This window comes from Haliaeetus albicilla, chromosome 13 (genome assembly GCF_947461875.1).
Source record: "Haliaeetus albicilla chromosome 13, bHalAlb1.1, whole genome shotgun sequence".
In the NCBI taxonomy this organism is placed as follows: Eukaryota; Metazoa; Chordata; class Aves; order Accipitriformes; family Accipitridae; genus Haliaeetus; species Haliaeetus albicilla.
The window spans coordinates 36251205-36275841 of record NC_091495.1 but is presented as its reverse complement, the minus strand read 5'-3'; positions in this window follow the sequence as shown (position 1 = coordinate 36275841).

Here is a 24637-nt window from a genome sequence, read left to right as displayed (position 1 = left end):
AAATTAAAAGAAGGTTCAGTGCCTTTGTAGCCTTGGAAAATTCTTATTTCTCTCCTGGAATGTTATAGGATACAGAAACTGTTTGGACTATAAGGAATGCTATAATTAAAGCTGAGGTGACAAACGAGTTATAAACTGGAAGTGAGGGTTTCCAGCACACACAACACCTTGGGCCAAGGGCTTAGCTGGCTTACGAGCATGCAACTCAGTTAAAAGCTTTATCACTCTTTTACACCTGATAATTTACCTTTTTATGTAGCTATGTACTTTACACATTCAAAGAGTACTTGAGAGTTAAGGAAGTTTGGAGGGTTTTCAGTTCCATCATTATCTTGCTTCGTTTACACTTCCTCCCTTTATTCCTGAGCTGATCCGAGTGTCTGCTTTCTATCTTGCAGGGCTATTTTCTCAAAAGACATCACTAACTTCAGTTATTTTTGCCCACAGTACAACCTGTGAGCTGGCATTATCCCTATTGCATACGGGCAGGACGAGGGACAAACGTATCAAAATAGTCTGCCTGGAGTCATCGGGGAAACCTGCCGCAGACCCAGCAGCAAACTTGAAGCCCCAGGCACAGGGGTGAGCCAGAGAGGGTTAGTATTTGTAAATAAGAGCCTCCAACCACAGGCTCTGAGGATGAGGAAGGATCCAGGCTGAAACACTTGGCTACGGACACATCAGACCAGCTCTCTGCTCTGCCGGCTTTCTGAAGTGACGCCTGGCCACTCAGTTAGGTCTCCTACAGCCACCTCTCTGGTACGATGTGTAGGGGAAGGCTGTGCAGGTCAGTGGCTACTGCCCGTCCCATAACTGCTGCAAAACCAAATGCTATGGAATAGCTGCATTATACCAGTAACAGTGGTGCAAGTCCACAGCTCACCTGAGTCCTCATCCCTCCCACGCTCAGAAGAGAGAAGAAAAACTGTTTTTAGGGCTGTCAGTCTAGAATCTCTCATAAGAAAAACTCTCTACCCCCCAAATCTTGAGACGAAGCCTTTTTTTTTTACTGAATCATTTTAAAATTAATCACAACTGAGAATACTACGCAACTTAGAAGCCCTGCGTACCTGTTACTCACAGAAGACAGGTTAATATTTCAGTACTCTGCATCAAGAACAACCGTGGAGTAGTGTATAAAACAGGCAAACCCTCATTTTTCCAAAGATACAGCTGCTGACTAGCACGACAGAAGTAGACTCATCCTCTGATATTTGGATTTGTGTCAAAAAGAGGTGATCAGTAGAATCACTATTTCAGATGATAAAACTCCCTTAAGCTGTTGGATTTTACGGAAGTTTTTGTTCTTCTTTTCTCCTACTGAAGAAGCACATCTGCCTAGTGACAACTAGGAATGAAGCTGTGGTCTGAAGCAGTAGTCGTGCCACCTGGGTGAGGTGACTCGGGCAGTTACTAGTTATCTGCTTCCCGACCACAAGCTTGTGTCTCTACCAGGTCAGGACCGGGTTGGGTAACCTTGTCCCATAGCTTGGGTTTTACTTACTGTCAGTAGTATTAGGCAGGACTTGGATGGTTAGGGAAGAGGCTTGTAGGGAAGCATGTTACTCGTTATGAGGCTTTGCCTTTTGTATAATATGTTTGTTTAATCCTAAGGGATACAGCCTGTCGCTGAAAAATCTAATATATGAGATTCGACTTTAAAAATACAGCAGTGTTCTGTAAATTCCAGCCAGGTGTATTTGGCTACATTTCATTCACTGTTCCCTATGAGAATTCTCTTTCATATTTTCTGCAAGCAAAAAAGTGAGGGATAGTTTACTGTATTGCTGTAATGTAATGCAATGTAATTGATGTCTGGGAAAGCTTGAGTGAATTTTATCATCACAAATCAGGAAACGTTTCTCAGAACGCAGACTTCACTGCAAGGAAAATGTTATCGAAAAAACCAAAAAAGCTCACAAAGCAAAGTTTAAACCTGCAGCTGGCCTGATGGAAGGAGGTTACTGAGACATGCCTTGAACACTCTTTTCGATGTGCACTGGGCATCAGTTGATGGTGTTTAATTGCTCCTTCTGCTACCACAATGTTTGTTTTCTGGATGATTATCACACATTTTTTTGTGTTTTAGATCTATTTACCTTCACAGTCTGCTGACAAGGTGCTAGAAAATAGTATACCTGTTCCTTTTTGTTCAAAGGTGTATTCTTTTCTAGGCAACTTCTTTGATAGCTGACAGTTTCTGCCCAGAACTCGATGTAGATGGTGCGTGAAGAATCAACTGCTGACTGCTGGACTGGTATTTATTTTTAGAGTTTACCACATGAACATGTCCATGATTCACAGTTAGGGATTTTCAAAAAGCAAGACTTTTCATTCTGAAAAACAAGGTGAGTCAGATGCTGATGTGAGAAAACTGATTAAAACATAGTCTGAATAAGAAAACGAAAGGGCAAACCACATCAGTTTGATAGTTGGTCTCTTGCAAGACTGAATTGCTACTAGTCAGTTACTACCTGTGCAAATATATGGTTTTCTCCCCATATTTACATGCTAGATTTTATTCTTACATGAAGGAACTCTTAAGCTCCAAAGCAAGACTGGAGCCTGAGGATACATGCCTCTGAATACACATGGCAATAAGAATGAGGTTGAGCTCTTTTACTGGAGCAGTTCAATACCTGCACTCCCGTTTCATGCTGCCAGCAAAGAAGAAAGTTTACAATACAGACTGGAATCAAACTTGCACCTCTTGATCTTGGTCCACATTGACCATCCAGCCCAGCCAGGGTTTTCCCTTTCCAGCTCCTTGGCATGCAGAAGTTGAAGCGAGGGATCGCCTCCATCCCTAGGCAAGCACCTTCCCCAAGGAGATCCTTAGCTGCGGCTCAGATAAGCCAATCCTACCAGAGACCTGCTGTGATGAAACGGGGAGTTTTTAGTCCTCCACTCCCTTCTCCTTGGCTCTTCATCTCACACAATGTCATAAATTCAGAGGTTGAGGGATACTGTTGTAGAGTTGCTTGCGCTACAGATATGCACCAAAACCCTACAAAGAACAAGCAGAAATGTACGTGGAGGGACTCTGCTTCCCACATGCACGGACAGGGATTTGTCCTCCACTCAGGGTTACAGAAGAAAGCAACCTCTGTGGCCTTTTGTGTCTGGGATTGAACAATTTAAATAGCAACACTTAGCAAAGAAAGAGGCAAACAGCTCTTTGTCACTGGAGTTTCATTTTCAGAAATGAAGGCACTATGCTAAAGTGCTGGCGTGAAATGCTGCTTACGTTGCCTGGCCCTTGTGTGCCTTCTCTTTGCTCGGCACTGGGCAGCCTCCCTGCTTTGTTCTAAGAAACACTGAAAATAGAGCCCTGCAGCTCTTCTCGGTTCACGCAGAGCCCGGGGTCTGCTCTAACAATTTAACACTATGAACAGTTGAATTACGTTACGCAGGAATGTCCCCTGGCACTGTTTAATTTACTAGCATAGGCATAACCCAAGTGTCTCTTTGAGGCCAGACCGTGAAAGATCTCATAGCTGTAAGGGGTAAGATCCAAGCGGGCTGGAGTGCGCACGGGTGGGAGGGGATGCCCTCTGCCACTCCTGGGCACGGACAGTGTTCTTTCCACTGCAGAAAAGGGATGGCTAGAGCTTTCGACACACACATGAGGTGCCATGTCTTGTGGTGTCTCCTCTCCTTTTCTTTTTCACCCTTTGTAAATGGAAACCTTTCTTGAAGCTGGTGGCTCTCTCCAGGAAGACTCATAAGGACGGCTGAAGAGAAATGTGCCTGAGGATCCTTTTTTCTGGTTCCTGATAATGGCAAAATTCCCACTGATGTGAACAAATTTCTACTGTTATAGATTTACTGTACATTCTTAATCCCAACTGTCCCGAGGCAAGAACATCCTCAAATACTTGCATGTTCTCCATTTCCTAACAAACAATCCTTATTCTGATTTAAAAGAAAAATCTGTAAGAAATGACTTTTTGAACCAACTCTGCTGAAGAGAACGTTTTTCCCAGCTTTCATGCAGATCCAAGTTCTGAAAGCACTACGCTAGTGTTTTAATAATACTCAGCTCTCACTTTCATCAATCTCCTCTCCGGCACAAAAGCTCATCTGCAAGCTATTAGTGTCCCACCTTCGGAGCTCAGATCAGCACATCTGTTGCTTATAAGTGGGGTTTGATATCAGTGAGACATGACTCCATCATCCACCAGATTTATCATTTTAAGGGGGAGAAAACCTGCCCAGCTGGAAAGCATACATGTCCCTTAAGTAAATAGACCTCTGTTTGAATTTCCTATTGGTCTGGAGACAAATGAAATAAAAATCATGGGCTTTAATTGCCAATAAATCTCCATGCACTGCTGTTGTCAAGATGGGCAGGTATAAATTCAATGCTTCCGAAAGGGGTATACTGGAAACAAAACATTTTTTCTTTCATCTTTTCAGTCATTATTTGGATCTCTCCTGCAATTGGATTCAATATTAAAGTATATTACAGTTTGGTTTAGAGTTCATTTCATACTTAAGAATACAGAGGTGATATTTCTGGGTAATGTATTTAGGCATGTTCTTCTGCCTTATTTTGCATTATGCCAATTCTTTGTCATAGAATTGGTTTTGGTGAGAATACTTGGTGTTCACAGGTCAGAATCTGCCCATCGGGGAATGTTTTTAGAAGTGAGTGAATCTGCATTGATGGTACTTGCAACAACTTTTGTTCCCTTTCCACTTACAGGAATAGGTTATGTTTGTTACGACAGCAGATGGTCACCAAAAAAACACAGTGCCAAGTACTTCTTCAGGTGACTAGTGCCAAGACTTTATTCAAGAAAGCAAGTAGAACCCCCAGTTTCACAGTCCTGGCAGTCTTGATAACAGATAGACAAGAACATACCTGCTCATGAAAAATGCGACCACAACCTCTCAGTCCTTCCAAGACTTTCAGAAGTGTTGCAAGCACTTGTGCAGGCACACTTGACAGAAGCTGACTAGCTGAATTCTTTTGTTTATAAAAGCACTTGGTATTTTGTGGCCAAATGTCAGCTTGCTCCATGCAGGCTTCAACTTGGCACATGAGCTGAGCCTGGCTAGAGATGCCCAGTCTCCCAGCAAGGCTTTCCAGTTCTGGCTCACTGTGCTACCAGGGTTTCAAAGCTTCTGCTCAGCTGGGAGCCCTGGCAGCCCTCACTCCTCCTGCCTGCAGAAAATGCTCTAGGTGATAGCCTCAAAAAAATCTGGCAGCAAAATTTACTCAGCTTCAACAGCCGGACAACAGTGAAAATCACTGAAGAGCTTGCTTGCAAATTATTGGCTGAACTTGTTCTGCATGAAAAGGTACTCGAGTAATGTTTTATGGATTTCCATATACAAGCAATAGAGGCTGTTTTCAGACAGTTTGTTAGAGGAAGAAGCTACAATTGTTAAAGCAGTTATTGCAAATGCAGCATTAGCAGTACAATAAAGCTACCTTAGTTCTTTCAGAACTGGTGAAGTCAAGAGAAATGGAGACAAAAGTAGGAAAAGAGCTAATTTGGGCATATGGTGAAGATGTATGGCTTTCTTACAGTCAAAATCTCCCCGCGCTTTAGGGAAGGATTACTCTGAGGTGCAGGAATATGCAGTACATAGCTTGTATGTGCACCCATGAACCCCCAAATCCTCCATTTCTTCTCTGCTTCAGTGACTGGAAGACAGATAAAATGGATACTCATTTTCAGACTTCAGTGGTGTCTGTTCCAGGGACTGACTGACTAGAGACCAAAGAAAGTCCGTGGCAACACATTTCTCTCATCTGCTTGCCCTGATGTGTAAGAGTGTGCACTCAAGAGTTCTTTATTATGTCTAGTGTGCTAACCAGCTTAAGAAAAATATATTTTGCCCTTGCAAACCTTGCCTTGTTTATAAACAAAGGTATAGAGGGAAAAATAAATTGTGAGAATTACAAGTATAACTACTGAGCTGTGCCGTAGCATAAGTACCCAATAGAGACCTGTCACAGCCTTGTGGGAGCTGAGTTAGCACAATGTCTTCTTTCATTCATGGAAAGACATAAACTTAGGTACCTCAGTTATTGCTGTTCAGTAATTGATTAGTTTGCAGTATAAAATAAGTGCAGCTCCTGGGATGCTTTGTTCTGACTGCTCCCATCATGCTTTCACTTTCCTTCTATTTTCACTATAATATGTTCCTTTTACTTGCCATTACAGATGAATGAAAGCTCAGTTATCAGCACAGGAGTTACCTCTGGTGAAGGAAACGCGTACTCAGAATAGAAGTATTGTGCCACCAGCTGCGTTAAATTGCTGCCTCTAAGCTATTGCGGGACAATTCAAGCCTGTTGTAAAATAGATAGCAGGAAGGCATGCGTGTTGCCAAGGAAACCCTTGGCTGCAAGTTATTGTATAAATAACACCGGGGTGGGGAAGATGTGGCTCACAGAAGAGTGGGGAAAAATTAAGAAGTGCCTGGCATGTCTCTCTGCCTGGGGGGGGGTCGGAAGCAGAAGCAGCGAAATAGATTTACCACTTCAAGTAGTTGACCTTTCTTCAGCTGGGAAAAGCACGGAAAGTAGGTCCGTCATTCAGAAGTGATCGGGGAAGCAAATAGAGGCTGGAGGGTAGAAATACGACCATGATGGGCAAGTCCATGCACTGTGGGGTGGAGAAGCAAGAGTGACCCCTGCACCTTCTCATACTCACTACGGGAAGAGAAGCTGGTGTAAACCGCTGCTGGGTTTGCCCAGAGCTATGCAAGAGAAGTGGCCGATGAGGTCTGCGATAAGGGTTGTAGTGGCAACTAGGGAAGTAAGGGAAATAAGGAAGAGGGGAGCCAGCACAGTAATACATGTAAACTTGGGGACCGATTCAAAACCAAAACCAATAAATTTATGCTCTCCAAAGACTATCTACGTATAGCTTCTCTAAGCTGTGTGGACAAGTTGTCAGTAGAATTCAAAGCAAAATAGTGGGCAATGAATTCAACTCACTGCAGCAAGTCACACATATGCCATGACAACATGAATGTGTGCCGAAAGCTTGTCTCCCTCTAGACCTTACAGATAGTGTCTATAATTCATCAGTGGCTTCAACAGTTATTAGTGAAGTGGTCACATTAGCTTTCATCCTTTTTACATGCTTTACTGCTTTGCAGCTGGAACCCAAGTGCTGCGGTGCCGCGAGAAGTACAGCTGGGGTAGTGGGGTCTAGCAGAGAAGGCAAAGGGCTTACAGCTCAGGAGAAGGGCTGATTTCTTCCCTGCCAGTGACGGGAATAGGTCATTTCACCTCCTCATACCTTACATGCCTCATTCGGTAAAATGGGATAACATTGCTTTATCTGTAAAGCAGTTTGAGCTATGGGTCAGAGGAGGGCTCTATAAGAGGTGACAGTATTACTAGCTTCAGGCATTTATGTAAAGAGCAAATCAGTGCACATGCATGAGTACTCCAGAGCAGATGAGGAGCCGAAGTACCCACCGGGCTACGGCACCTGGCACGCTCCAGCACGTGCCTTCACAGCGATCAGAAAGATGGTGCTGACCTGGACTCCTTCTTTCTGACTGCAGATGGTTACAGCAAAGCCAGAGGGAATGGGAGGCAGCAAGCACTTGACACTTGGGATCACTACTGTTAGCCTTAGGTAACTAGCTTCTCCTGTACTTTCTTATATCATAAGAGTTCCCAGGTGTAATTGCCCATTTAGCATCTTTGTGTGAGGGTTGCTAGTCCCTTTGGAAGCATTACAGAGCTAGACCTTAGCTTGAGAAAACCTCTTCTGACTGTGGAAGGGCTACTGAGATCCACCCTAGACAACTTGCAGGATTGGACCCATGGTTCCCACCTTTGCAGATAAATGCAAATATTGCGAAACTAAGGCCAGGCATTGGGAAACATCTGCCAAATGGTTCAAACCATGATAGAAAACATCTGTGTTGAGTGGTCCAAAATACAATCTCCCATTCAGGAACTTCATCGGGTCTCCTCAGAGTCCATGGCAAACGGATGAGCCCTTAAGGTATTTCACTTTTGGAAGCTGCCATGCACTACCCAGTGCTGTCATGTTTAGTGCTTATACAACAGCATTGCCTTGAACTAGAAGTCACAGTTGCTGGATTTATGACACAATTTCATGAACCGGGCAAGCTTCAGAACACATTTTAAAGTGACTTGTGGAGAAAAATAATCTCTGATTCTTGATTTATTAAATGAGTGAATTACAAATTAACTTAGTATCTTTCTGCAATAAGTTGTTTTAATTTTTCAATTAAGCTGAAAATCATTCATCCAATTTTACCTTAATGAATGAACACTTCCAGTCAGCATTTGTTTTAGAAGAAAGATTTCAGAGCGAGTTATTTTTTCCAAAAGAGATAAAGAGATGGTGGCTTTTTTCCATTTTCAACATGCCATTACTCTCAGAGGTATAAGATGGAGAATGTAAGATGAAATAGATACAGTAATTAAAAGTATAAGTCATTGCCAGAAGATCTTGGAGGATTCCTTCCCTTTCCAGACTATCTATCCCTATTTTCACAGAATACTTATGGCTAGGTGACACTATACTATTCCAGCCACGTCTCTGGAATGTTAATAAATACATATTTTGTTCCATTTCATTTCAGTCCTCAATACTGTCAGATTCTGTACAGTATTAAGTTGAACTTCACTTAGAAATTCTGTATTCTTTAATGTTAGACTGAACTGTTCCCTTAATCCAGTTCCATTTTCCTGTCTCTATACAGGTAATAAATATCAGTTTTACAGGAAGACTCCTTTTGTCTAGTAATTTATAGACATATGGGATTTTAAGCTTTGGTGAGTTTAGGATTCCTCAGATGAAAAAATAGTAGAATAATTCTCAATGGAGAAGCTGGTAGGTCTGATGTATTTTCTGAGCACTGACAAATCAAGGACTTTTTTCATTTTTAGTATGATGAAAAGAAACAAGTTTTTCTTGCAGTTTTTGCGGATTCCTGCTGGTGAAGAGCAATAGGAAGACTTTGGCCCTGGTCCCTCCTCCCGGGGCATTTAGCATTGCTTGTGGTACACAGGAATGAAGACCCAGGTGAAGAGTGCAATAAGAACACCTACAGATGAAGAGGGCAACTGTTTCATATTGGCTTTGTCTTGTGTTTAGTTGTTTCTAGAGGCTACGTGCTCTGATAGGGGCCAAATATCAAATAAAATGCTGCTAGTGGGATTCATGGAGTGACATCAGTTATTCATTACATGTTTTCATTTTCTCATGATAATCTGCATGCTGAAAAACACCTTCCTGAAGTTAAAAAAATCCAGATAATCCTTGTGGGCAAGACGGAAAGCAGAATGATTAGCTATGCAAACAGAGCCCTAACGAATACTTAAGGACTCTCATTATCAAAGAACATCGCAAAACTGGAAGAGATCAGCGCTGTGGTGCGCCGACTGCCAGAGCTCTTCTCCGCCAAAGAGGCATAGTCAAATTCGTCTTTTCTTTGTGTAGTCAATCTTTGTATCATTTCTGAAAAGCATTCTCAAGTGCATCTCTCGAAATGATTTCAGGCAGCTGCCCCAGCTTTCCCTTGCCTACCAGGGGTTGTGCTGGCACATTAGCCTCCTTGCCTTCAGAAGAAGTGAAAGGCCAAAAGTCCACAGAATAAACTGCAGATGAGGCAGACTAATTGGTCTCAAAATCGAAACATATGGCTTCTTTCAGGATCTTGACTTTTTAAATACTTGTTTAAAGTAAACATTTGCAATTCCTCATGAAAGGCACTTTCCTCCCTGAATCCTCTTGACCCTCAGTGACCTTTCTTACCAATTGCACATTGCTTTACCCTTGGGGATGATTAAATCTTGAGAGGCTTTTTTTCCTTTTCTTCTTTTATTCCTCACATTCGTCTCCGAGGACTAGCTTAAGAACCAGCCTGAAGAAAGCTAACCTGGGTCAGAAGGACAGAAACAGGGCAGATGCCCACCTGAGCATCCCACGCCGGTGACTGGGGCCGGAGGGGAAGGAAGCTGCCGTTCACACATGTCCTCACTGCACTTTGTATTCCAAAAAATGGACCACAAAAAATAATCACTGATCACTGACTCACCAAAGCTAAGTTTTCAAGCTCATCTTTGAACCGAAAGGCAGCTGGAATGCCTTGTGTCCCCCGGGCAGAGGGGGAGCGCGGCGAGGGAAAGGCGGCCTGAGGCAAAGTCGTCACTGAGACAAGACATTTCAAACCTATGGCCTGTGGGTGTTGTCTCCTCTGGCAGAAAAAGCCTGACAAAAGTGATTGACTCCAGGCTGTAATGGCTGGCGAAGGCAGGCGAACCCTCCCGGTTTGTCTCCAGGGTGTCAGGACATGAAAGCTGACTGACGTCTCTCTGAAGTCACTTTATTCATAACTTGTGTTCTGGGCTCGAAGGCGCTCCCAAGCCCTGGTGTAATTGTGAGGCACCATCAGAGCTTCTGCCAGGGCCTGATGCTTGCTAACCGCACCAGGACCAGTTGTTGTCCGAGTCCCGGCAACGATTGTTCCAGCCTTTCTTTTCACTCTTGTTTGCTCGGGAGCTAGGAAGATTAGTTCTTGTAAAGCACTTCATTTTCAAAAGCTCCGCTGCCTAACGTCTCTGTCTGTCGAGTTAGATGTCAGCCTGCTCCTCCCGTCCTCGATGCATGAACCCATTCTCGATGCACGAACCCATCCTCGATGCACGAACCCATCCTCGATGCATGAACCCATCCTCGATGCATGAACCCATCCTCGATGCACGAGCAGAAAGGCGGCTGCAGGGCTGCGACACAACGGGGCAGGCAGCACCCACCGCCCTGAGAGATGCGGGAGCATCCCTGCATCCCTGCATCCCCGTATGCAGGCGAGCGAGAGTCATGGGGGCAACCAGACCCGGTGATGCCACGCACAGATAGGCATGTGGAAAAGCAGGGTGGTGAACTGGGTGGACACAGCCACTGTCGCTGGAGAGATCTGCATTTGCAGCCAGCTCGGGCACTGTGGTGCTGCGTACCTGGCACCCATGGAAATTTCCATCCCTGTACCTCCCCGTACGCTGTACGGAGAGAGATGGGCTGTCTATATTGCTCCTGCCATTGCAGCACACAGGTTTACCTGAGCTGGCTTCAACCTGCCTGCTGAGTACCTTTATGCAGACTAAATAGGTATTTTGTCTAAATGAAGGGTATTTTGCTGGTTTTCATCTTCTGCTGAGCATTGTAGCTTGACTGCTATTGCTCCCCATGGTCTTCCAGAGATTTCTGTACAGGAGCTTGAAGTCCTGCCCTGAGACCCCAGCAAGATGGCAAGGACCTGCAAAGCTAGGCAGGAAGATTAGTCAAGAATATATACTGTGCCTAGATATGGGCACAGACTACACGGGGGAGGCACCTGCTTCCACCAGCGATTCCTCAACGCACAGCTCCAGTGAAGGATTCAAAAGGAAAAGAGACATCCCTGTTACTGGGTGAGGGCTCTCCTTCACAAGGACCTGAGCTGTGCAGGAATTCCCCATTCCACCTACTTTGAATTAAGACCTCGAGTCCAGATTTCACAGGGAGTACCCTCACTTCTGCATTGCTGGATGCCCTGTCCTCCTGGTTGAGCCTGTTTCCAGTTTGTGTAACTCAAGATTCAGGGAAGGTACTTGGCTTGTCCTGTTGCATCTCTGCTATGTGCTTTAACCTCTGTGCTATGAAGTCACAGTTGTCTGATCTCATTAATGTTTATTTATTCTTGAGGAGTGGACTTACTTGAAAGGAAGAGCTCACCTCTGATGCCCACAGCCTAAATGTTGCATCTCCCACCAGATCCGGCTGCTGGCCCCTTTCTGAGCAAGGTAAAATAGGGCTTTAACTCTGGGTCTCCTATCTTGCAGAAGAGTGCCCTGAGCTAGGGAGGGAAAACAGTGAAAACAGCTTTTTTGTTATTAGGAGCCATCTGAGAAGATGAAGTAGAGCATGTCCTTCACGCAACAGATAGGGGAACGCAGCGTCTGAGCATCCCTCCAGGCCTTAGGCATTTGTCTGGTCTCTGCACAGCTTGGCGGTGACAGAACGTAACTTGTCCATGTCTATGGACAAAGTCTTGGGTGTTCAGGGGCATTCAGGTGTCAACTGGTCATGCAGCATCTGAGCAGATGTCTAAAGCCAGATCCAACAGAGACGTCAATTTAAGGCACCGAAGTGACTTTTTTTGTGGACCTGCTCTTTCACAGCGGTGAGCAGGTGTGTTTTTCTGATAGAAACATATGCTCATTTCTGTTTTCTCTCATTCTGAAGTGATCCTGTTTGTCAGTCCTGGATTAGCAAGACACTCTTATGTGAAAAATCACATTTGTAGATGAAGGGATAGTCTTATACAACATCGCTGACACTGGGAGAGTTTAAATGCATGTGTTACTTGAAATGGATTCAGTCTTCAGAAAAAATGCTATTTAGATGCTCATGTGTTTAATCAAGGAATAGTTAGGAGATAGTTCAGTGAGGAATGTCTTATCATAGGATTTAGAGCTAGAGATTGGATCCATATTTATCAGACTCCTTCAGGATGTGCTCCAGTGCCTCATTTCACCTCCATCTGTAAAATGAGGGATTCTTTCCCAGCTGTGCCCTAGGTACAACTGTATCAGAGGCCCAGGTGGGATATAACCAACCTGATACCAGACAGGATTTTAGCTGATCTTAAATGCAAGAATCAATGCCAGCTAGGCTGAACAAGACTCTTGAAGTACGAGCATGACCAAACGTGAGGGCTTGCTGTGGCTTCACTGAACATCTTTATAAGCTTATTTGTCGGTTTCTCTCATATGCAAGGTCTCAAATCTGGTGCATATGGCCATACAAACTGGCTAATGTATGTCAAAAGTGTTCAACTTCATGTGCCAGCAGGCTGCACAGCCATTTTATAGGAAACATTTCTTCACGGAGCTGAATGTACACATGCCTATGCTTATCAATTATCTTTGCTGATGAAGTTATCCCTTCAATTATTCTTTTCCTTAAAGGATCCAGCATTTTATCTCACATTAACATAGCTCCTGGAACTAGGTGGGGAAGTTTCTCTCCTGCTTGCTGGTAATGAGGCCCCACAGCTCTCATTTTCAGTGCAGGTGAGATGGAGATACGCACAAACTTGTCTCTGACTATATCTAGGCTGTGGGTCTGTCTTAGTCCTTTATCTATACCTTGGTCTGTCTGGAGTGTGCCATAACTCCTTGCAGCCTGCATGCCTGGGTTTCCCGCTCAGACATTTGGGAAAATTGTGCCTGCCCAAGCCCTTTTTAGCAAGAAGCCTGGGTGAGGCTGGAGCATCCAGGGAGAAAGCCGCTGAAGAGCTACGCAGCAGCAAGAGCATCCCAGAGCTCCACAGGGCAGTACAAGAGAGAGGAGTTATTCCGAAGGTTTTTATAGAAAAAGACTACAGTTGCAATCTGAATGGAGGTTGCGTTATTCATTCAGATATCGAGGCTGCCACTGTACCTGTTGGATGAAGAAGTTGTAAAAGTAAATGACTGCCTTGGAAGTAACACACTAAAGATGTGCAAAGAGGTTTCTTCATCTAAGTTATCTCTTTAGGTGCAGATAAGAAATTCCTTCTTCCCCACTCCCACTGCAAACCTCATCAGGAACCCTCAGCGAAAACAACTCTCCCAGTCTCCCAAGAGCTGAGGCAACTCCCTGCACTCCACTTGCTAGCAGTATAAATAAATATATTTATACACATATTCTTAAATCAGTATGGTTCAGCTGATGTTGACCGAGGAGAGCACCCATCTCTGGGGCTGTCCCTGTGTCGGCAGGCTGCCCTGTGGCCGTACCACCTTTAAGAGAATTCTTTCTAATCGCAGAGGACCAGGCTGGGAGGGGGCCGTCCTGACCATTGTCAGACACATACACACAATTTCCCTGACATAATTTGGCAATACAATATAAACGAAAGACACACTTCATGGAAAAGGCATGAGGCACACCCTGACCCAGTTGCTCTGCACACTCACCACCCAGCATACGAAAAGGCTGCATAGCTAGACTATTTCCATTAGCTGAAGTAAACACCACTTGAGAAAAGTAGGAGGGAGGCATACCTCCTATTGAAATATCTGAGTCCTTTCTGAAATGGAGATCTTTCAAATGTTTACTGTCTTCTTCCTAAGACCCTGTTTCTCTTGCTGGGGGAATGTACCTCGTGGAGAAGACAAAAAGCAAAGTTATGTTTATAACCTGAGACTATTTTATCTTAGTGGTAAAAAACCTTCTTGTTCAGTTTTAAAATTGATCCTGTTAGAGTTTTCCCTTTGTCTCAGCTTTGTCCCTCTTAAAAGAACTGGAAAGTGAAACATGTTTTGGCTATTCCAATAATCAGGGAATCTACATATGAAGAAGACTGGTACTTCTTCTCGGAAGAGTGTGTCACCCACAGCTCAAGGGCTGATTCCTGGGCTGAGGAGGAGACGTCTAGGAGCTGTCATCTCACCTTTCATTGCCCTTTGAAATTCCAGCCCCTGCTGCTATCTGCACCACGGACTGCAGCCCATAAACCTCTGTGCAGAATGGGATTAGCAGGAATGTTCACCACCTCTCACATTTTATTTTTTTTTAAATGAAGGTGGGAAGAACACGCACAGGATCCCGAGCCCAGGCCAGGTAAAACCGATGCAGACCCAATGATCTCGCCCCTTACTGACAAAGCAAGCAGCGCAGAGAGCCTGGCTTTTCTGCACCAGCTCTAAGGGCAGGTGTGCTTAGCTCCACGCTCTGCAGGGCTCTGGCTTGAGCCTTTGCCCAGACCAAGGGACAGTGGAGAACGGGACCTGTGGGTGCTCCCCAGGCTCCGAGCGGGGCTCCGCTCCCAGCCGGCAGATCCTGGATGCTTTTTCCAGCCAACAGGCTCTGTTGTCCTTTTAACTGACGGGTCCGCTCCCGCGATACTCGCATGCTTTACTTGGTTGACAGATAGGAAACATCCGTTTCTGGATGACTGAATATACCAAGCTCTGCTTTGATATACTGGCCATCTGCAGCCAACGTTATCCCTAGTTATGCACAAATGGAGCAGCTGCCTCCTGCCACGGCCTGAGCTGACCCCAGGTTCCCTCGGCTTGTCTGTGCTATGCTCTCAGCCCATACCAACAGCCCTGAGCCGAAAGGAACACAAAAAGGTGTATTTACAAGGGGTCTTTTCTGGGAGGTGGAAGCCTGCCTAAACCCGAAGCTGCAGAGGTGCAGATAGGATGCTGCCGAGGGCACCCTGAATCTTCCACGTCCCTGCTGAATGGCAGATTATTAAACTTGGGCCTGGAGCTATATTAATGCAACTGTGCAGCATCAGTCTGGCTTATAGTGTGGACACAACGAATCTTCTCCTGTTGGCCAAACACCACGAACATGCCTCAGGGCATTTCCTTTCTAAACCAGGAAGGATAATACCTCTGCCAAGATTGGGATGTTGCACAGCAAAGTTTGCAAGGCTCTCAGATGTGATTGGGGGCCACACAGATATCAGCAATAATATTTCAGATAGGTAGATTACAAGGTGGTGACTGACTTTGTGAGCTTCTAGCTTACTTTGACTATTCTCTAAATTAGAAGAATAAAAGAGCTTTGCTGCTGAAAGTTTGCAAAAACATTCATTGCTCAACTAAAGATCTATCTTGTTACAGCTAAGGGAAAGCAGTTGAAACTGTAGAATGACTGATTTCACTAGGACAAGCACAAGCTGTTGCTGTGTGCAACTGGCAGCAAAATTCAGCAGTGTGAAGGGATCAATGGGAGAAGATGTGAATATAAAGCAGATAAAATCTAGATCACCAAGGCTGTGTACTGCAAATTCACGCACATGAAATATGTGATGCAATGAACAGGCAACTGAGAATTTCAGCCGTAATTTGATAAGCCTTGAGTGGTTCTAAATGAAGTGGAATAGAAGAACAGAGCGAACAATTTGCAATCACATTCAGATGAGTTTCTCTTAATATATATACACTTTAAAAAGCATGAGTGTTATTATGTAGAAAGAGAAGAACAGAGGGTGATTTTATGCTGTCTGCAGTGATGTGAAGAATAATTTTGGCCGAGCATGTTAATTACTCACTATTGTTTTAAATTTGCCTCTGACCTATCTGTTCATTGTTGCAACCTCAGCAACGTAACATGTCCTGCTTTGGTTTTTTGCAGGTTTACATAGCACAAAAAAGCAGCACACTGCAAAGTGACCTCTGCAAATAGCTTTGCAAATTAATGTTCCACATCTCTGCCTGCAATTAGACACTAGTAACCACAAATTAACCTGTCAGGGCAGTTTCATACTTTGCAAAACTCAGATAGTTGCAAAAGTGATGTGTCCAGGCAATAAACATGTTTCTGGCATTCACAGGCGGTTGCAGCTGCTGAGACAGGCAGCTGTTCTCAAAAATTTGGTCATAAATGAGAAAAGCATGGCTTGCTTAGTTGCTGCAACAAATGTTAACTTAGTTGAATGTAGTAGCTATAGTTCAAAGGTGAATTAAACAGACCAGGAGAGGGGCACATGGCTTGGGGCCATATGGCTAAACTCTGCTACCCTTAAACAGGTTGTCCAGGTCTAAATTATCTTTTTGGAACAGCCCCTGGCCCGTGCTGTCTCCACAAAACGTGTCCATCACTTTTCCGGGAGAGGCTGGTCACCATGAGACCAAACCTAACTGGGAAGCCTGATACTCACACGTGCCGCTGCCTGAGCCGGTGCCCTGGTCCTGTGGGGCTCACTGGTGTAAATGCAGACACCGGTGACATGGGATGATGCAATAGCAAATCACGGCTGCATCACACGGCTCCAGCAATGCGAGGTGTCAGTGGTGTCAGGAAACCTGAGCCTGTCCTATAAAGCTGTCTGTTATAGAGCAGCACGGGGGATACGAGGGAAATATCTGAATGCCCTTCCTCCCTTCCTTGCCGCTGACTTGCTTTGAAGGGGAGGAAGAGGAAGAAAAGGCACCGCATCTCTGAACAACTGAAATACTGACCTTGCATAGGTTTACACACAATCTTAACTTGGTATATTAGGGTGTAGTCTGACTTGACCTCAAATGTGATCTTAGAAACACTTTAGCAGCTGTGTAAGAGTTTATTATCGATGCAGGAAAGTCTCCTTCCTTGTGTTCTTTAAAAGATAATCATGCTATTGACCCATGCTGGTTTTTATAAGACTTTCACAGTCGTTTTTTTTCAAAGAAATCTGAGAGACTGACCAAATCTTAGAAATAATCCCCTTAAGCCTTTAAACAAAAGGCCAATATTGACCCAAGGACATGTATGTAAAAACCAGGTAAGTAATGGTGAGGGGGTATCCAGGGTGGAACAGCTTTGTGTGGAAGTAGCAGGGCAAAACACAGCACTGCCCTAGGGGATGAGAGGATGATGCTGGCTGCAATAGCCAGGGACTGAACTTTGAATCCAGGGAAGAGTGCCCCGCTCTTGTGCTCCTGTGAGCTTGCGCTGTAAGTAACTTCAAAATCCACACACAAATTTTTACTGGCATGAGGTCTTAGACTGCCCAGTCTTTGCTCCTCTGCATCTTCTCTGTACAGAGAGGGAAAGAAATAAGAAAGAATGCTCCTTCTTTGAAAGCTTTAGTGTTGTCATAGGAAAGATATATTATCCAGTGTATATAGTCAGTCTCACACTGGTCTGGTAGGTTGATTTGAGATGTGGAGAACTAATACCACAGTGGTTTAAATGAAGGGTAGAAGAAGGCAACTGCAATTTCTGCTCACTAAACATTTGTAGCAGAAGGGGGGGAAAAAAGGAAAGTAAGTAAATATAAAACACTTGAACTCCCAAGAAGGAGAATGAAAGAAGTGTCACCACAGGACGTAGCTGCTGTGCTCTCTCCCAGCAAGTTCTCTGGGTGCTGATCATAGACTTTTCAGGGTCTGAGGCCATTACTGAAGGTAGCCTGAATATATCAGGAACATTTCTCATTTTTATAATCTCTTAATAACAGGTTACACTCTCAAGGGTATGCCAGGGACGTAAACTTCAGCTATAAATTGTAGGAACTGCATGGGTGTTTTCTTGTGCCCTGAGCACCTAAATACTCCCAAGGAGGAAGATGAGAGCCATCCATGGTCAGCGAGGGCAGAATTATTTGCTTCTGCGTGGGTCAGCTTAGAAAGCATTATTAAAAACAAGGATAAATTCCGGCATTTTAATTGTAGGTCTTCCTGAGGGCAAGAGCCTTTCAAAACCCACAGACAACTCCATTAATGAGACAGGACGCAAAGGAAGCACCGTACTGCTGTAAAACACACTGCACGCTCCCTCCGAGTGACCAACCTGTCTGAAAACCAGCTGAGTCTAGCCCCATTTAAGTACAGTCAAAACAATCATCTGCCCAAAGACAATTACTGCCTTAAGCAAGAAAACTATGTCAAAGCCAGAGAAAAGAGCTTATATGGAGCCTGGCAGAGCCTCAAGTCTGCAGTCAGGATCAAGGGACAGTACAAATGCCAAGAGAGAGCAGAGAAGTGAGTTTACCTTGCGCATTACAACAGTACTTTGTCTGGCCCATACTTGCATTTAACAAGTTCTTTCCTCACCGTAAATGACAATGACACTTTTTTCTTCACTGGAAAATGCCTGCTTATCAAAACGGAATTTCTGTTCTAACAAACACGCTCATTTTAGCTAAATCTCTTCGGGACTTCAGTTACAGAAAAGCACTTCCAGCTCAAATGGAGTAGGGAGGAGAAACACTGCAGAAGAGCCTAGTGCCCGGGAGTGACAGGGCTCACCTCGGCCGAGAGCAGAGTGGTTCAGTGGATTAAATTAACCGAAACCAACAATTACTGGTCTTTGCCCTGGGCTCGAGTACCCTCTGGAGCAGGATGTGGCTGGACAGGAGGAGCCAGGAGGAGAGGCAACACACAACACCAGAGCGCAAGGTTACCTGCTTGACCAAGCAAACCTCATTGTTTAATTTATTTCAGGAATGACAAAATAAATTGGAAAAGGGGCAGCCCATGCCATGGGTAGGTTCCAGGTTGCAGGGAAGGGCAGGGACCCAGCAGCACCACGCCTGCTCTCTGTCTTTCTCAGATACCACTTCTTCACAGTCAGTATTTCATTAACAAATGAGAGCAGCCTTGTGTAGCCTTCTCCAAAACATTTGGCTCCAGGGGTAACCTTAGACAGTTGAGTTTCAGGAGGAGGACTGCAGCCAGGGAATGCAAAATAAGTGAGGTTATTTGTTTACTGAAGAAAAGCATCTGATCTGAGAGGAATTTCAGAAAGAGGAGCCTTAGGCACAAAGCTCAGGACAGCCTAGCACAGATGTCTTGCTACACTAGATTAAAAACAAAAAGAAAGAAGTAAAAAAGAGAAGAGTGTGAATTTAGTATTATATCAATCAACTAAAATAATTTATTCTAAATTCGGGAGCCCTATCTAGCATAACAATCATAATGATCTTTTAATAGGCTTGGTCAAAACCCATATTCTGCCTTTCTGGTCCTTACCTAATTCCCTTCAACTACCTAATGGCTTCTTCTCGAAAGGTGTGACAACATCTTCCCTTCCTACTTCAAAAACTGCTTTTTGTTTATTAGTTAATAATTTACTAGGAGCCTCAGGTAGTTCTCCTTCGTAAAAAATGCATGGGCAATCCCAGCTGCGAAGTCAGCCCTGGCACTGTTACACCCCCACATCAATGTGAAATTACCTTAAAACTATTCAACATAAGGTAAAGAGCCTGGCCGCTGCATCCCTGCTCCATCAGCACTGTTATTAAATATCTGCCTCCATTTGGAGGCACCCTAAAGCGCCTGAAACACTCATGGTACTTTTGCACCAGGAGATGGAAGGCAGGTCTAAAACTGCTTGGAGCATCTCTGCTTTTGCAGCTTCTGCTCAGAGGATCCACGCTGTTTGTAGGAGAAGCAGACCTTGGTGTTATTTACCGTCAAAGCACGCGGGAACGCAAGTGGACGTGCCCTTGCCAGGTCATGGGGATGAGAGATGGGGCCGGACTGTTGTATTCTCTACCCCCAGAAAGGGAGGGCTGAAGCCCAGGTGAGCATCCTGTGGGGTAAGGTCTTGAGGGTCTTCACTGTCGGGGGTAAAAAAGGCCATTTTGCAGAGCAGGTTTCCAGCCACGCTTACCTGGCAGTGCAGGTGCACCCCGAGGTGCTTAAATCCCAGCGGGAACACACAAAAATGGTTTCCCATGTAAAAATCCATGTCAGTGATGGGCTGAGGAGGGGCAGCGTAAATCTGTTGGACAGCGGAAAAGAAACAGGTGAGGAGAGGTCAGGACTGGTAAGGAAATGGGTAAAGATGGTCATAGGTAAGGACTGGATAGGTCAGGCCTATTTTCATGTGAGAGCTGAGGATTTGCTGCTGCCATTTAAGCATTAGTTCTTTTGAAGGCCAAGTCCTCTGCTCCCCAAAATTGGCATACTGATACTGATTTAGTCGTTTATTTGCATGTCTTTTCCTGAGGCAGATCAAGCATTTTCTTTTCAAGCTGAAATTTCATTTAATGATAGAATTATTGGCTTGGGTAAGTTCTACTGAAACATAATCACAAAGGATATTCTTCATGGAGTACTTTTTGTAGGAAGCCTGACTATTAATATCGTGTACTATGCACCACTGAAAGGCCAATTACTGGGGATTATGTAAGAAAAATCTTATTTACTTGATTTATGTTTTCAAAGAGTAGAGGCAAAACATAATAAACGAAGACAAATTCACATGCAACTTTACTGAGACAAAGATTTTGGTATGAAATACACAGTTTGAACACTCTAAACATTCTATTTTTCTTCATAATTACATCAAATACTTCCTCCCCTGTGTCTACTCCATAGGGAGAACAAACTTTGTGTAAATAAACAAAATTTAGTTTGTGTCTATAAACTTGCCTTACATATACAAATACTTTGAAAACTATGAATAATTTTATACAAATTTTGCGTGGGTCGTTGCATAGTGAGTATTAAAATGCAGAACTCATACATGTGTATATATGTGCATATAACCGTTCCAAGCTAAAAAATGAGTGATGGCTGTGGCCCAGGATGGGCAGCATATCTGGAGGAGAGTTTACGTGTTTAATAAAAACTTTTCTCTGTCAAGTTGATTTAAAAACTGCAGCTGCTGTTTGAAGCTGCTGTATTTCTTGGAAACTCATTATAATCCCAACAGGGTGTTCTATATTTGAACAACAGCAGTGCATTCTAAAATTTTTTTGCTCACATGATTTTCTGTGACTATTACACAGAACACAACAGATTTTTGATAGAATTTGGAACCCATAAAAAGGGACAGATGTCTCAAAGAACTTTGCAGGTTGCACGCAGAACATTTTTTAATTTCCTTAATAAACTATATTTCTGTGCAATACTCCCGTGACAGCCAGATTTTTTAATGGTCTCGGTAGAGCATTAGATGAGTTACACCTGTCTCCTAGATGACGTGTAAACCCTGAACCAGATTCGCAAAGGTTCTTTTATGAAAATTAATGTTTTTGTAGCTATTCCTTTTGTGGGTTATTATGAAAGAAAAGAAATGGTGTGACTGTTTTTTGATTTTGACAACATTTTTTAAATTAAAAGATGTCTTTCCTCTTCTACTCTTTTCTTTCCCACCTTTGTACCATATACCTTTTTTACTAGGTGTAATATACTAATTGATATGTTCATGAAATTTTCCTGGTACTTCTTCTGCTCAGTCTTGTTGCTTATGCCTTTTCCCTTTATTTACACCCCCAGTACACACACTCATTTTATTTCACGGGACAAGTGTAATGCAGTGAAAGGAAAAGAAAATGAAGCCTACTACTCTCTGTCAAATCCCTCCCCAGCCCCACTCAGGCCCAGACATCTGATACAAATTTAAGCTTTCACAAAATAAGAGGCTTTTAAAGATAGAATTACAGTTGGTATAATCTTTTTTTTTTTTGCCATACACAAGGTCCAATAGATCCTGTCGCCATAGCTGATAGAAATGAGAAGCCATAATGCTGCCCATGAACTAGTAACGTACCTAGAACTGTTCTGACAGATGTGGCCTTCAACTGCATTTTTAATGTACTCAAATAAGCTACACATAATTAGGACTAACTTTGCTATCCCCAGATAGATTAATGATTAGTATGTGGGGGCTTTAATATTGCTTAGAGAAGGATCAAGTGACCCTAATTGCATCCAGCTTGTCCATTTAAGTGCTTGATTTTTTCTGAAGGAGTTGTTTGTATAAATAACACATCTTGGTGAAGAGAAGCTGATCTTGTTCTGGTTAAGTTTCTTTTAAACGTGGTGTAAATTACAATTTCAGGTTTTTTGTAGAACCGTACTTCAAAACATTTCACATTAAAACTAATAGAGACAAGGAGGCAATGCATGGAAAAGTAGGAAATGAGGTTCTGAAACCTTATTTATATGCATCAGAATAATTACTCCAGCATGTAGAAGTGTTTCTTTCTCTTTGAGCTAAATATTTTCTTTCCCAATTCACTGTTAAAGCAAACAGAATATGTATGTTTTTGATCTTATTGTTGATTAAGAAAACCCTCCTAAAACCCTGAACCAGACCTCAGAAGCATCATTGTGCAGCGACAAAAGCTTTTTATTGCTAATTGTAAAAGCAGGGCAGTCTCCAGCAGAGAGTTGCTGGGTTGCTGCCTGATGCCTTGACAGATAACAGACAATCAGTGCGACACTCCAAGATTCCCGCTGGAAAAACAAAAGATGCTTAATTTACGAACAACAACCAGGCATCCACTTAGCCATACCATTATGCGCTGGAGAAGACTCTGCGCCAGGCAGACATACAATGAGCTTGCTGCAAAGTAGGGAAAGAGTTGGGTTTGTCTGAGAGTGGGCAAATAACGGCGGAATGGCCATGACACTCATTAAAACCCCCAACTCTTCTGTCCCAGCTCAGTTGGGGCTGTCTAGTGTTGGCACAGCAGGTCTCAGCGTAGAGGTGAACTGTGTCCACTTGGAGATTCAGACTTATTTTGAGGGATTTTCTATCCCTCTGCATGGCAAAATGGGATTGTAGGGGATTTCAGTCCTCAACCACACCGGCATGGGAGGGCGGCAGCAAGTAAAGCTAACAGAGGAATCCATAGGTGAGGCGAGAGCCATCGGGACACTGGGGACCCAGAACAAAGGTCCAAAGATTAATGGGGTTTCTGCAGCTTCCCGGTAGTTTCTTACAGACAAGCTGCAGGTGGACTCTTTTTCCTTTGACTTTAAATCTCTCAGCAAATGCACCGCAGGAGTGTGAGTATGAAATACAGAACTGTGTCACCAGCAAAGGGCAAGTTTTCCTGAAGCAGCGAGGCGGATCTAAGTTTGTTATGTTTGCTTACCCCATTAACTGCCCCTTTTCACCCTTCATCAAATCCTTGTTGTTGTTGTTGTTATTACTACATGGATGCTGACCGGGATGGCATGAACGTGCGGAGGCAGAAGCAGGCAAAGGGGGTCTCTGCCCCACAGCACCTACCCCGTGTGATGGAAGGGCTGGGGCAGATGCCAGGGAAATGTATGAGAAAAGCTGAGGATGCCAAAAATTCAGCAAACAGCTGAGGGCGGCTGGGATCTACAGGTCTTTCAGAGCAGGAGCTGGTGCCTTCGTAGTACATGAGAAACGCTGGGCAGGGCAGAGCTACCGGAGCAGCCCCGAAAATGCAGAGTCTCTGCGCACAGCAGTTTGGCTGCTGTCATTTGTTTTATTAGGTCTTTTGCTTTTAATGTCACTCCAGCCTCTCCAAATGCTTTTGTCTCAGTGAATGCTGTGGCTGGGTGTGGAGACGTTTGCCTTGTGGAGTTATTTGTAGCTACAGAGCGTGGGAAGAGGAAGAGATGGATAAAGGGCATATAAAACCTGGCTGGTTACAGGAAAGACTTGCTCCCGCACCTGCTGACTGTGCAATTAAAGCCACACATCGTCTGCCAGTGCCTCATGGAGGCTGGCACATCCAAATCTTGTAACGAAACCAAAGGTGGGCTCATCCAGACGTGGGAAAGGGGCTGCGTGGGGAAACAAACCTGGCAGCCCCTCGGCGTGAAATCACACCCGCTGGGAAATCTCAGGAGGAGAAGAACAGGGGTTCGACCAACAGACAGCCAAAAAGCCGTATGAGGAATAATATTGTGACGCTGAATTACTGTCTGGGCTGAGGTTTGGTTATCCCAGGCACTCTGCATCTGGTGCGATGGCAAAGCTGACCCACAAACTGCTCCTCCCCGACAGTCCCACGCAAGCGCGTGCATCTTTACTGCAATTTAGGTGCTCTGCAGGATACTCGAGAGAAATGGCAGGTTTTGGACAGTCCTTAGAGCGGAGCTGAGACACAAGCAGTGACCTTTTGACCATGTTTGGTGGTTTTTAACACTGTGCTGGAATGTACACTGAACAAAGAGAGCAGTTTCTATGAAAACAGGTGCATTTGAACTGGTCAACCAAATACAGACTGCTGAACAAAATGGAAATGCTACTGAGATTCCTGCCAGACCCCCTGGGTGGGGAGCTTTCAGTTAAGACCAGAGGAAGCTATCTCTTGCATAAGATACAGTTAAGTCCTGTGGCACCCTATAGCTGAATGACCTGCCATCAAAAGCTACCCTTCTCCTCTGGCATGCAGGAAAATTGTCCCTTCCCATTCATATGTACGCTAAGGGCTCATGGAG